This window comes from Monomorium pharaonis, chromosome 4 (genome assembly GCF_013373865.1).
Source record: "Monomorium pharaonis isolate MP-MQ-018 chromosome 4, ASM1337386v2, whole genome shotgun sequence".
Lineage (NCBI taxonomy): Eukaryota > Metazoa > Arthropoda > Insecta > Hymenoptera > Formicidae > Monomorium > Monomorium pharaonis.
The window spans coordinates 7,439,523-7,454,957 of record NC_050470.1 but is presented as its reverse complement, the minus strand read 5'-3'; the positions used below and the strand labels follow the sequence as shown (position 1 = coordinate 7,454,957).

Sequence of the window (15,435 nt, the reverse complement as noted above, 5' to 3'; positions counted from 1 at the left end):
TCCCAGTTCTAAGAACTTGAAAAATGTAAAAACGTAAGTATAAACCGCGACTAAAGTTAATCTACATTGGTGGAAATGGACGTTGATCTCGGATACCACTTTGCCCATTGCAGTCAACTTAAAAGCGATTACGGTGAAGGTATACGCCCGTACCGCTCCAAATTGCAGAGTTTAGCGAAGAGATAATAACAGAGAGCGGATAATCACGGCGTTACGCGCGAATGAGTGATGCCCGAAGGCGAGCACCACGATGAAAATCAGAGTGTCGATAATCAATGATGATCAGCGGCACATGATAACGGATATTGACGAAAGCATGATTCGCGAATAAGTAAACAATGATATTGAACATTTTTCAATCTAACTTTTCTCCTAACTTTGACAATTTTAAAGGTAATTTATTTCTATATAACTATCTGACAGTATTAAAAGAAATATCATCTTTTAAATATAAAAAACAAGATTAATCAAAGATTTGATGCTCGTGCAATGTTTCATTATTTAATTAAAGATTGTATAAAAATCTGAGAATAATCATCTTTTACTTCGTACACATCGAGAGAAAAAAATAGTTGCATTAACCATAATTTATAGTTATTTTTGGCCGTAACAATATTTTTATAGTTAAATTAACAATATAAATTATAGTTAACTTAACACTATATTATTGTTACGATAGCTATAGCATTCGTTCATACAACCATATAAACGTGCCATAATTGTGATTTATGTATGGTAGAATATTTGTATGGTAGAATATGTATGGTAGAAATTATTATAATTTATAGTAAACTTTTTAGTTTATAGTAAAATTTTTACCCTGTTGGGTACAACTATACATATATGATTATTTACACTAACATTATAGCAATAATAACTATAAAAATGATATTTGCAACTATAATTATTTTACTATGCAATTATAGTTGCAAATACTGGACACTTTTCTCTCAGTGCAGCTTCATAGATCGATCAAATTGTCGAAAGTAAACTTTCCGTTAAAATTTGAACTTGGGATTCTCTCTCCATTTGAAGAGCCGAAGAATATTGCGTTTATTTTTCCAATTAGAGGCTAGCGAGTCCAAATAGGCAATCATAGATAATCATTCGACGATCAATGAGCGGCCGAGATTTTCCTACGACAGAGAGAATGCAAATCGCGGCGGTGCTTTCACGTTTCGAATAAATGACGATCGGGTATTTCGGAAGTAACCTTGGACTGTAGCGGCCAATGCGAGCTGTCTCGTTGCGACCGGTTGACCCGCGAGCCAGTACACCTTAAGCCATATACGGCGAGTCACGGTGGCGCTAATAGGAAGTGTATCCTTGCCGGTTGATCCGCTCTCGGCCTCCGTCGGATAATTCCGAATAAAAAGTTCTACCATCTAAGGGAGTCCTAAGGACCCCGCGATCGGCCGCATCCACGGGTTCACGGCGTATCAACTTTGCCGGCCCAAAACAGTCGCCGCGCACCTTAAAATTAGTCATGCACTCGACACCGAAGGACGGTGTCGATGACTCGCGCGAATGTCCGGCCGATTGGACAACAACTTGGCTTCTTTGTGAATCGCCTATTTTTTTTTTTCTGTCTGTCTTTCCCGCTCGCGACGCATTGAGCGACCCGCATCATTTGCTGCCTTTTAGGCGTAGCATTGAGATAATTCCATTTTAAGCTTCTCTGTAGGTTCCGATGACTTTCAGGTAAATGCCGAAAAGCGAAAAAGAGACCAACGAGAGACTCTGCATCGTTACACATGGACATTATGATAATAATTGTAATAAGTGTATATATAGTTAACCAAATGTAAGGAAATATCGCAACGAGAAGAAGGCCTGTTGTGATCCTTGATTAATAAAAATAAAACTAAATCTTGGTATGAAATATTCCAAGACGTGCTCAACGGCCTTCTTACGTTTCCCGAGGTGTCTTTCACTTCACGGCATTTTAGCACGCGCAATCTCAATTTCCCTTTCGCGCGCAGCAGCAGGAAGCGCGCCTGAAACCGCGCCGCCGCGTCGTGCATCGCGGCGCCATTAATTTCCCGCGTAACATCCAGAAACCCGGCGGGAAAACGCTCGTAAAGCGCCGTCTTCCTCCTGCCGCGGCCTCGCTAAAAATCGGACATTCTATATCGTCGTGATGCACCGGGTCGCGGTGCATCATACAAGCGACGCTCGTAACCGACACGCTCAAGTGTTTCCCTTTCTCTCTTTTTCTCTCTCTCTTTTTCCGCTTGCCACGATCTCCGAACCGAGGTAAACATATCCATAATGCAAGACGCGCAACGCACGCCTTGTGAGAAATTGTCGGGGGAAAAGTTGGACACGCGCGCCCTTAACATACGTACGGCGATTAGAGTAAGAACCCCCGGTTCTGCTATTTGGGTGTTGCACCCACAGATATCGCCGGCTATTTATACGGCGACCTTTGCTTTCTTCCACCTGTTCTATTTGAGAGGATCCAAGGTACACGATGGATATGCAATCGCTCGAAAATTGTCTTCCGCGTGCAATTTATCCCTTCTTCGTAAGATTGAAGATTATCGTGCTGCAGATTATTATCAAGCGGGCCTCATTAAACTGTAAGCACAATATTGTTCCATTTTATTCCTATCATTATCTCCCCTACTCTTATTGGTGATGACAGATTGTCCATTAAGTCTACAGAAGTTTCTTCTTATTATTAAGGAAAATTATGAGCTTTATGTTCCCGTTCTCGTTCTCGAGTAATTGGATCAAGATTTCATTATTGAAGAGATTAAGCAGTAGTTTAATCTTATAATCGACACAGAATATTATAATTCACCTACTTTATTTTATTTAAACGTTTAATATTTATTATATCAAAAGTGCATATTATGTGTAATCATCTATTTTTGCGTGCTTAAGCCACGTTTGTTTCCGGGTCAAAAATAATCGACGTTGGTCATACGAACTTTCGACCTGTGGCGTATGCGGGGCAACTAAAATCAGAGCGAGCCGAAAGCAAGGTAAAGCGCAGCTTCGCATTCCACGAAAGCTTACAGAGCTTTCGTAACTTTAGCTCTCACGTATCAAGTTCTGTTCACTATCTTAGTCCGGGAGGAAATATAATATCATCCCTAAGAAGTGAAAATACAAATAATTACGCGAAAAACATTTTGACCTTGCTAAAAGCGATGAGGTACGTAAAATTAAATTACAGGTAATTATAACGAACAAATTGATCTCAAGAAAATGAAGCTATAGTACACGGCAGCGTTTCTCTCTTTTGAAATAAATTCCTTCGTTATATAGGAGCATTTTATTTTCATTATTGGCATCAAGATAACCATCATTATCGATTTCTGGTGGATTACACGCGTCGATACGCGTGTCGAACCTTATATGTTTCTGCAAGGTTGCTGGACCTTTTAAAAAGTGGCACGTCGATACTCGCCCAGACAGAGTTAACACGCCCGCTTTAACTTGTTTTTCATTCCCCCCCCCCCTTTTTTTTGTAATATAATTTCTCTTTCGTGACCCCGAGTTTGCTCATCTTCATTCTAAAAGCGGCGCGCGTCTATTTCGATGTGAATCACATCTCGCTCTTAGGAAAGCATAGTTGCTCTCTGCTGTTCACGTAAATCAAACGATTCTAAAAGTGTTCACGACCACCAAAATGCGAGTCACGCTCGGGAATCGTGCGTTTGCGACAAAATAATGCATGATTCAGATACACTCCGATTCAGATTCTGTAAAAAAAAAAAAAATTATCTAGATGTATAAAACATTTCTTCTGCTAGAAATAAGAATATGAAAGATACGAATCTCGAATCTCTTGCCAGACAATATTAATTACGGTATGGGATTACAATTCGCAAAATTAATATACGTGAGCCTCGTAATTGATGTGAACGTTAAATTAAAATTAACAGATAAAAAAAGAGGTGATTTATTATCATTTCTTTTAAGACTAAAGAAATGTAGCTCATAAATCATGCTAAAAATCGTCATTGTATACAAATCACTAAACATGACTAGCTGTATCCAATCTGCGCGATGTCAAATCTACATAAAAATGGCCTGCGAAGTTTATTCGGCGGATGCTTTAAAGCGAAGCTTAATCGCGCAAAATACAAAAACCGCGCGGTAGGCGTTCGTGTGACGGATTGGCTGGCTCGCAAAAAGTATTTCGAAAAGTCATCATTCGCCCACCGCGTCCGCGTAACGTTACATCGAACTTTTGCACTGTTTTGCAAACAGTTTTTTCTCCGTGTCGCGGATATGTTTATTCATTATATTCGCGAGTTGTTCTCATTACGCCGGCAATCAAATCGCTGGCTCTCGAATTACTCGAGCAGCTCTGGCAATGCCGTGTATCACGATCGACGGAGCAAATTCGAACGGCGCGCTTTATACGGCGCGACACGAGGACTCGTCCCGAAATGGCTTCTTCAAGGCTCCACGCTTCCGCGTGTCCCTCCTTCCTTCTTTTTCTCTCACTATTCTTCCATTGCCGATCCGCTTGTTTTCTTCCGCATTTGCAATTTTCATATTTCTCATACCCACCGCGATAAACATCGCTACAACCTTTTTAAAGCCGGCGCCAACTGGCGAAATCGAAGCCAAAATTGTATTCCAAACATATTAATACGCAAGTTCTGCAATAGTTTTATTTTTTTCAAATTTTTTATATATTTATATATTATATATTCATTTATCTTCAATTTTCAAAGATTTTATATATTATATATTATATAAGATTATATATATATTCTGTATGTAAAGATTTTTGATATAAAATAATTGTATCATTACGTAAAGAGATAATTCTGTCAAATAACAGGGCTCAAAGACGGCCTTTGAATTAAAGAAGTTATTATACTCAGAGGAACTATCGGGTTTCTTGTTAGTTCGATACTGCGCTGGAACGAATGCACTGGAATGCCATTAAATCGGCGACGACATCGTAAGTGTCGCCCACGAGCCAGATTTCCGAACAATACAGCCACGGTGCGGAACGGAAATGCCGCCGCCGCCGCCGCCACCGCGGCACGGGGTTCCGCGTATATAGAGATAGCGGCAACTATATTTATATATCCGGAATATATCCGGGAGATATATATATGTATATATATATATATATAAATATCGCGTCATAAAATCGAGGCGCGCCGCGCCACGCCGCATTCATCGTCAATCAAACCGCACCGCGACTGCGGCATAATTAAATGTAATGCCATACACGGCTATCGGGTTATATCGTTAATAAGCAATCGACGAACCCGGCGGTAGGAAGTCGTCTTTTCGCGGCTCTCCGAACACACGCACGCCTTGAACGAGCATTCAGATAAAAGTCATTACTATTAATTAATGCACTGATCGTCTTGTATACGAGGTGTTCCATATATACCTGGTGTATTTTTAGTTTACGCCTTTTGGACGTAATTGTGAATCTTTTTTTTTTTTAAGTAAATACCAATAGCTTAACATGAAAATAATGTTGTATTTGAGGACACAAAGTTTTTCTGTAGACAATATTGAATATTTTAGTTTGCCACAAATCTAATTGCTAACAGTTCAGTTTCCAATGGCTATATGGTTATTGAAACGTCCTGTACAAATGTACATAATTTCGTGAATGCAATTTAAATGTATAGAGTGATTATAATATAATAGATTAGCAATTCATGGTGAATCCATGTGAAGCTTATTAACTCATTATTTTATTTCTTTACGAATGTTTAATAATTCCTATACAATTATAGCGCTATTGAACGGTTGTTCAATGAAAATCATTTCATGATAAATGATCACTTTCCTAACGTCCCTTTCTCGGATCAACATCAGCCTGATACGCAATAATCGCAATGATCGATTAACATTTGGTAACAAGTGGTCTTTCCTTTTACAACAGTTAAGCGTTCCATCATTTTCAAAAATGTTACGCAACTGTGTCATAATAAATGGATCTTTTTCGCTTTTTAGACCACTTGTAGCGATCGAAAAGAATTTGCATCATTAATACAGCAACAAATGTCAACGTAAAATATCCAATCGCCAAAGTTTGTTAATCTCGTGTGTCACCGATCGTCGGTCGATCTTTCGATCGTGAGACACACGGAAAAGCGATTCAGGCGATCGAGACGTGAACTGAATCACTAAATCGGTCGTCGTCAGAAAGAAAAGTTCTAATCCGCGCGTGGGTTTTGCGGTCCGATCGTTCCCGTTATTACCGATCCCTTGCGACGTATGCAAGCGGCGTTCGCCATTGTTCCGTCCGTCAAGCCTAATTGCACGCATGCGATACTCAACGTCGAAGCTCGGCCCGCTCGCTCGCTACCGGCGGCGATCTCGTGTAATCGCGTGAGCATTTATCGCGCGCGTAGCATTAATCATTTCCAAGCACCTGGCGAGAGTAAATCGCCGCGCGAATTTCGCGACCAGCGTGCGCGCCGGATTATTTAACCCTTTCGCTTTCGTACATGCACTCCCGATCGCATGCTTTTTCTTTCACTTGTAACATGCATATAATTTGTTGTTGTGAAATGTAGTCTCCGTCGTTGTTCTTCCAACTCACGATCGTATATTCTGAGTTATGATTTAAATCTCTTGACAGTATACTTGCCCTCGAGCCAGACTTGACGAGATCACGAGTTTTTCAATGTCCACGTTTCTAATCGCCTGTTTAAGGTTTAAGATTTATATAAATAATATTAATATCTTTTACCATAGTATAATTTCCTGCTTCTCTAATAAATATTTATAGCATTATCTGTATAATAATAATCTTTCATATTCGATTTAATTACTTATAGAAAATTTACATAACATTAAGAAACCTGGCAATTATTATGTTTTAATCATTTTCAAAAATGAGAAACAGTTTATCCGAGGCGAAATTTTAAATTCCTCTCTCGCTGGGTAAAAATTAGTTATTGAAAGGGTTAATTTGTTCACGCGGAATTCCCCTCGGCGGCTCGATTACGGATCAACGTGTGCGGCGTTTCGTTCATCGCTCGCCCGCTCGCTCGCTCAGCGATTTATGTTTATTTAATTTTACGTAATGACGAGGAGAGCGCGAGAGCGCGGTAAACGCCTAGCCGCGTGTCAGCGCCAAAGAAGTCGTGTTGCGCCGAGAGGTGTTTAGTAATGCTCGAGACCAGTTTCTTCCGCCGTGTTTTTCCCCCCTTAACGAGCTCGTGCCCGCGCGAGCGAGAAACGCCATTCGTGGACGGTAAGCTCGGCGGACGTCGGGCTCGTTTCGCGTCCAACTAAACTTAATCGCACCACGGAATATTTCAGTAGCGACTCCGTGCGGCGCGACTTAGATCATTAGCCGCGCAACATAAAATAGCAATTTTATTCACGTCAGTTAATAAAATTATTATTTCGTGATTAATGGCACACGCTGCCGATTGGCCGACGATTAGCTCGGAACAGGTATGTCCAGGTATATCCAGTCCAACTTGTAATTTAAAAGCGGAAGAAAGAAAACGCTTCCGGATTTATGGCTGCAATAATCTCAACAAGAGTTTAAATTGTTCGGTATAATTCGGAAAATGCATCTTCTCTTTTCTCAAAGCATTGACTTTGCTCTTCTATCCGTGATCGGATCTTTTCTCGAGATAGCTCTGAAGTCCCATGCGGTATTTTATACATAGTTTATTTCACACGGAAACCCCGTGAATTAATGTTAATAAGAAAATACTTTCTCCGTGCGCGAGCCAATTTCGCGAAAGCCGGCGGATTCATCCATCTTTGAATTAAGAAAGAACCGCAGAACCTGCGCGGCGGCTCCCTTTTGCATTACGCGGCAAGGAGCTCTTTAGCAGCTCGTTGTCCGAGTGTCTGAGAAGACACTCCCGGCGCGCTTCCACTTCAGACAGACACCGACCGCGCCATTAACTTCTCATTAGCCGGCCAGTGTCTTTGTCTTTCCCGATTTCATTCGCCGACGCGAGAGCATTGTGTGTACCACAAGTTTTTCATTGCGTTCATTAAGATTAAAAATTTTGTTATAAGAACTCTAGAAGTGAAAACTCGTCGCGAAAATGTTCTTTGAACATTCCTGAACAGGCGTCTTTAAGATTCTTAGCAATACTTGTGTTCAGTGTCACACGAGACCATTAAAATTGAAAATAAAAATTAATGCGGCGATCTTTTATTTCTCAAATGAAAGGTTGTAACCTTCCGTGAGAGAAAATTGTCATCTTTTAACGTGGCGTTTTCATAAAAAGTTCTAGGTAACTCATTTAAAAGATTCTGAAAATCAAGAGTACTATTTTTTTTTTCACTGTTAAAGTGTTTGAGGAAGGAAATTAAAGCTTTACGTCAATTATATATCTGCTGACTTTTACAGAGACGATCATGCATATGACATTTATATCTAAGGTATAACAGAATCGATACAGCGCACAGAGCAAACATTTCTCATTAACTTTATCGTCGGTTTGATTTACGCGAGGAAAGCCCGCGTCTAGGCTCTCTCGACTATTAAAGTAGCATTATTCCATCGTTACATCTGTCCGTGCATTTCAATCTTCGCGCGCGTGCACATATTATTATATCGTAATCAATTTTAACGACCCCGCCGTCTCGCTCCACGTGCACCGTAAATCCTATCTCGCGCTCGCGACGAATGCGGATCCCCGATGAAGGATCGTTACGTCCTTACGACGACGGGGCGCGCGTGATCTCGAACGATAACCATTCGTCTCGCGCGCCGAAAACAAGGACCGTCCACCTCTCGTCCTCCCTCTTCTCTCCCTCTCGTATGCGGCGAAGAAAACGCGACGCGCTCGATAAAATTCGTATTCGCGGGGTTATTTCTTGCGGGCTCATACCCGCATGATTCATGCAAGGTGAGAGCGTCGAGGAGGAAAGGGTTTAAGTGTACCCGGTTATACGTTGCCCGCGTGCCGGTGGGCGTACGCAATCCTTTTGCGGATCTTCGTGGTGCAAGGACCTTCAAGGTTGCCCTGCTGCTGTTATTTCGATCGATATGGCATGCACGTAACCTACTCTCTAAGCCTCATCCTTCGGGACCTGTCGTCGACGGCCCTGGGAACAACGCTCAAACTGATGGCCTAGAATTCCCCCCCTTTACCTCTTCCTTCTCCGTCTCGAGAATTCCACTCGCAATAAAATTGTGACCTTAGCAATTTTATATTAATTACGTATAACGTAAATCAACATAGAAAATAGAAAAATAATTCTATCAAGATCGGTTTTTTAAAGATTTTGTTAAATACTTTTATATTTAAATGCCGCACGGGGCTTCGTTAAAAGGATAATAACGCGGCAACGTAATGAAATCTGTAAAAGAAGCGTGCGCTTTTTGTAGCGTTGTGCATGCTTCCACGATATAATCTGTCGGTCTCTGTCCTCGATAGTGTTCCTGGATCTTTTATATATCCTCACTTTACTTCCCTTTCACTGCCTCTTACTTCACCTGGGCATCACACGGGGCTCACCCGAGACTGATGAACGTGCATATCGCGCGCGACGACGCGCCGCGAAGCAGGTTGTATTTTGGTAAGGATAATTAAGACACAGTCCGCCGCGACAACGGACACGCAGCGAACATGTTTTTCCCCCCGTACGATGACTAATGATTCGTCGCGCCTTTTGTGGGATGATAAAGAGCAAATGCATCCCCGTGGCATTTTATTGAGACAATTGCGGCCTACTTTTTGCGCGCCGGCTCTGCCGTAGGGAATATAACCGATTGCATGACCAGTCGTAAATTAATTGCAGCGCTAAAACGAAATTGCTTAGTAAATTATTGTTATCGTTAACAACGATCACACACGACGCTGCGGCTGCCTCGTCGGTCTATTTCGGTTACGCTTTATACCCTTGCACCTCGTCGAGAGAGCGATTATTGCTTATTAACGAAGCGACCGGTCGCCAGCAGAGAGGCCATTCGAAGCGCGCCGTGATTGCATTTAATCGACATTTAATGGATCCGGAGAAGCGACCGTCGCGAATGAGATACACCCAGCAGTCAGGAGAAAAATCATTTTATCGATCGCTCTGTTATTCTGTCGCGTGGACGCACCCAGCACTCGTAGTATAGAGTGCTGTTCCTGGAACAGGGAATTATATTAAAACGTAACGAAAGAGTTCAATAGCGTGATGGATCTTCTTTGTAAATTCTGATTACGCCGATTACAAGTCTAATTACAACGTCGTTTTTTAATTTAAATATTTTTAATTCTCGTAAAAAAAAAACACTTGAAAAATGATTAAGTAGTTCAGTCAAGCATTGAGAAAGAAACACCCTGGTCGACCATTAAACACAATAAAATTAATTAATTTACAAAAAAAGATCCCATGCCGACTCTTACTGGCAATTTCGCTTTATACTCATTAAATTTATTTCGTACACTGAGAAGAAGTTGTTAATTTGTACTAATTTTTCAATTTAATTAAATTTCTTTAATTCAAGCATTTATATATTTCACTCAAATATATAAATACTTGAATTAAAATTAAGTATTTCGTGTATTTAAGTTAAACGTATAAATACTTGAAGTAAAGAAATTTAATTAAGTTGAAGAATTTAGTCGAGCTAACAACATTTTTTTCACAGTGTAGAGCCTTTAATTGAACTGTTAATTAATAATTGTAAGGTTTCAAAATATCCTTATTAAATTTCTTATATAGTTGTGCATTCTCTTTCTCTTTCCTTCTTCGAAGAAGCCTCGACTCTTTTTTTTTTATATTGTCGAATCGCTATTTTCCCAGGGAGTCCCCGCAACGGACCCCGCGATTTTTCGCGATGCTCGATGAGGAAAGGTGCCGCGAAGATGCAAATCGCACACGGCCGAGCGGCCGTATCGCGTCCCGTTCCCGCGGCGATTTGCATATTCCATGCTTTTCGATATCTGTCCGAGCCGGTGTACCACATCTCGCGTTTCGAGGTAAGTATTACACTCTCATAGCGGCGAAACGTAACCAGGTCCAGCGGTGCCATTTTCCCACCGATATCTGCCCATCGCGGCTCGGATGCTCTCGCGATGCAACGCGATTTTCCGACGTGCGCGTCTGCGCGCGTTTTTCCTTCGCTTTATTATTTTTTTTTTTTCCCCACGCGAGGAACGTGCGTTGGCGAATAATTTCTAAATTCCCCGTCCTAAATTTACCGCGCTAACGACAAATTTCCACACGCGAGATTTCCCGCGCGGCGCCCTAATGACGATTTCGCACGCGAGATTTTCTACGCGCCAATGACGATTTTCTATGCACTCTTTTTCGCACGGCGATTGTCGATGAGAAAAAAAACTGGCTCCGCGCAATACATATATGTATAAAACACGCGTGATTCCGCACGCGAGTAACAATCGCGCTAATGCCAACGCGGCACGCTACACATTTTTCCGGCGAAATTTTCCGAGCGGCGAATTTTTCCGGCGATCTCACCTTCGGCGAAAGGGTCGCCGGGTGCTAAAAGAGCGCGCGTCGTCTGTTCACGAGTGCTAAGAGCGAACCGGAGCAAAGTCAACGACCGGCTGTTAATCGACTTTACATGATAATAGGCCGAAGCAAATCGTGCCACGGTTGCCTCCTCTAGAAAGTTCGATTCGTGTGCAGGAAAGTCGATTACTCCGTGAGACAAGAGGTTGCTCGAAGACCTACGACGCTCCGATATAGAGTCCCTTTTAAGCTTGGACTTGCCGCAACGAGCTCCGGAACGAAGGAACGCGAGCGTGTCCCGCGTTCTCCAGTCTTCTAATCCCCTCGGTATCGAACCTTTATTTATTAGCCGCGCCGTTCCACCATCCTCTGACCTATTTTCACTTGAGATATAATCGTTCTCTATTAAGGTTATCCATTCTAATGCTTTTACTTTCTATACTTCATTTTTTTAAGCTTTTATTTCTGAATTGTGCATTTCTAGGATTCAGAAAAATGAACAAACGTGTGAATAAATTTTTGCAATGTATTTTTTTTAATTGTTCTGTCAATTATAAAAAAAATTAATTTAAAAATTTCGCATGCGTTTCATGAGCGTAAGTAAATTTTATCGGTAAAGAATTATTTATGCAAATGCAAGCCCCGCGAGAGATTCTTTCCCTTATTTTCTCGCTTCTGACGTCATAAGACAAGACTCTTAACTCCAAGAAGGTATCTCGTAAACATCGCATAAGGAATAAATTTGTAAATTAAGGGGCAGCTATACTAAGTGGATTGCCTCTCTCGAGTACGTGAAGCACGTATTTCAGTAATTTCGCAACGCCGTTGTACTCTCGTGTCACGGAAAATATGATTTTTATTGTCAGAGATATGCCTTTTTCTGAAACAAGTAACACAACCGCGCGTTGACAACGTGCTTTTCATTAGCATCGCGAAATTGCTAGACCATTTAAGTATCGCTGGGTCTCGTGCTGTACAGCACAAAGTTTATTGCACCCATAGAAATAAATAAAAGAATGGTTTTTAAGTACACAAAAAATGAGAGAGTAATGAGAATCATTTATCTAAAATTTCATAATAATTCAATAAAATTAATAATAACTATTAAGTGTAGATTTTTGAACAATATTATTAATTTTGAACGATTTAATCGATTTTGTTAAAATCGATCAAACACTATATTGGCAAATTGAAATGTATTAATTTTTTCAGTTGAAAATGTTCATCATATTAATGAAGTTGTACAAAGTGTAAATGAGAGGGAAGGCCATAATACTAACTTTATCTCTAATATTCCCTTAAGATTATTATGACAGAAAGTTTTGTGCGCGTAGTTCTGAGCCGCAAGAGAGCGAGCTGAGAACTTTGGTGTTTGGAGTCGATCTCCGCTGGTATTCCAGTCGTTACTGGACCGTGGTGAGCACCAGGCATCAGGTGGGCGTAGGTAGTACCTACGCACTCTCAGGGAGAACCCGGAGGCACCTGCGTGCCGCCCACGAGGCAACCAAGGCACTTCGGGCAAAAGCGTCCCGGACAGCCGTTGCCCATTCGATTCGATTAGCCGGCGAGCGATGAAGATCTTAATGTTATTCGCCGCGTAATCGCCCATCTGAAATCTCCGCTTCTCGACGGAGAGATAGATAAATGGGAAAACACACGCTTGCGCGCGCGCACAAATAATGAAGCTTCCGTATATACACCGTGGCAGATGGCTCGTGGAAGATCCCAACTGCCATTTTCTACATCCGTCCTTCGAAAGAGTGCGATTAAAATGCGATCGTCATGAATCACTCCGGGCTATTATTACAACGATACGGACACGTCGATTTTATGTACTCTTCGGTTTATTTATTTTTATAATTCCTAAATCTCCATGAATCGTCTCACACGCGCCACGTCCGAGCTTCTGAATCCAAGAGGAAGTGTTTCGCAGGCTTGATTAACCATGAGAGAAAAAAAGAACAATCGTTACGTCGATAAATCCAACTTTCGAAATACGTGCGTATACTCATAATGACTACACAGGAAGCGATATTAAAGAGATTAGACTTTGCGTGTGGCTTTCGTGATTTTAGACGAATTGCCGTCGGCTTTGGTTTTTTACGTACTCCTTTTAAATTCTTCTTGTGACCATTATTGCCGAGAACGCCTTTCCTATCAAATTTGATGAATGTGCGCGCGCGATCGGCTACTTAAGGAAAAAAAAATCATAGATTTCTCTTCTTAATGAAGTTCCACGCGAACACAAAATAAACATCGTTCAGAGACTTATGTACTCTTCTAATTTCACACTTTCCCATTTCTATTGATCATTTCGACAAAATTCCGCTTTGCAAATATCCTTCACAAAACTAACGACAATTCTTTCACATATCTCTTAAATTATTGTATTTTATTAATACTTACATCGTTATAAAGACATCATTATAAAAACTTAAAAATCTTTAACTGCCTGCTGTAATAAATAAATTTTATTACATTTCGCTTTAATTATTTTTATTTTAAATAAATAATTTTTTTACTGTATGAAGCATTTCTTATTTTAATATGCTATCTATTATTTTAGAAAAGCTAATTGATTTAATATTACGAATATTCGATATAAACCATAATCGTTCCAAGAATCATTTTTCTAGCCAAGATTCAACCGTGTTATTTTCGTGTTATTTCTGCACTATAAATCGTGAATCATAGCCTATGTGATAGCTTTTGAATCGTAAATCACGGCTACATATTTTAAGGCATTTTACTAATCATATCATTATTCGCTTTATTATCTACGTTACGTAAGTCTGAGAATCTTTATCTAAATAAACAAAAGAGCGATAAACGTACCACTTCATTCACGTGGGCTAAAAGTCATCAGCAAAAAAAAAAACGCGATTACGCCATTTCCCGAAATCGCAAGTGTTGAAGTATTCTCGTGTCCGCGACCACTCACATCCATTAAAAAAATGTTTAAAATGTCCTATTAATATGTGCCTCGTATTCCACACACGGTCTGCCTGTTTCGCCCACCTCTGATTATTTATCGGATAACTAATCGTATAAATTTGATCATATTGAGGCGACATCATTTGCGCATGGCGTACCACGCGTTACATTCGTTGCTTACCGCAGATGCATATATGACACAACGAGAGAGAGAGAGAGAGAGAGAGAGAGAGAGAGAGAGAGAGAGAGAGAGAGAGAGAGAGAGAGGAGAGAGAGAGAGAGAGAGAGAGAGAGAGAGAGAGAGAGAGAGAGAGAGAGAGAGACGTAGCGTGACAAATCAATTCAGACAATATTATGATAGTATATATATCCTCTTCTATATATAAATATATATCTGTACGTACTATAAATATACTTTTCGTATTTGCATAAATATCTGTACGAGTATCAGTAATTAAAATACGCGTACATTATTAATCTTATCGCATTCTATCAGTGAAATCCTTTAGCAAATATTTGTTTCACAGAGGAAAACTCACAAAAGATAATGAAATTGACACCGATTAATCTCGTTTCTCTTTAATATATATACTTTTTTTCTCACGCGAATGATATACTTGCCATGTATATTTTTTACCGTAGCACAACATTTTACGATACATTTTACTGCGCGTCCTTCGAGGGCACAAGGATCTTTTTTCCACGTCTTATTTTTATACAAAATGTAACGCGCGTCGTGCCCTAAGATGGGACGCAGCTCTCGAGCCATTCTTTCTTGTTGCGAATTAAGATTTGCTCGCGCGTCGTCACGTAAATAATTCTCCTTACGGCGAGATGCATGCGCCGGCGAGTGCTTATGCGTGAGTGGCGCGTTCTATTTATACGCAATCCGCGTGTCCGCCAGCAATAAAATCGTGGCGCAAATTCGGATGAGGTAAGGTCATCAGCGTGAGAGCGTGGGAGTACTTTCACCGCGACGTAAACGTTATTACGGCCAAAGCGAAAAACGCGAAAGACATAACACCAAAGGCGTGTTGGCCTCAGCTAAGAGTAGTGCCCGTTAAAATTCCACGCGTTGACAAATCGCGTGTCCCCACTCCGGTAACGACAAAGCGCGCG

The 15,435-nt window shown here is 40.8% G+C and overlaps 1 long non-coding RNA gene across 2 annotated transcripts in view; it reads left to right on the top strand.

Annotated features, from left to right (window-relative positions):
• The window catches only part of LOC118645321, an 87,514-nt gene that overhangs the window by 10,227 nt on the left and 61,852 nt on the right, over positions 1-15,435 (top strand). The window contains exon 3 of one of the 2 annotated variants that reach the window (XR_004963073.1): positions 10,714-14,260. The exons of the other annotated variant lie outside the window; for it this stretch is intronic. This is a non-coding gene — a long non-coding RNA (uncharacterized LOC118645321). Of the gene's footprint in view, positions 1-10,713; positions 14,261-15,435 lie in introns of those variants that run through there. 2 annotated transcript variants of the gene reach the window in all.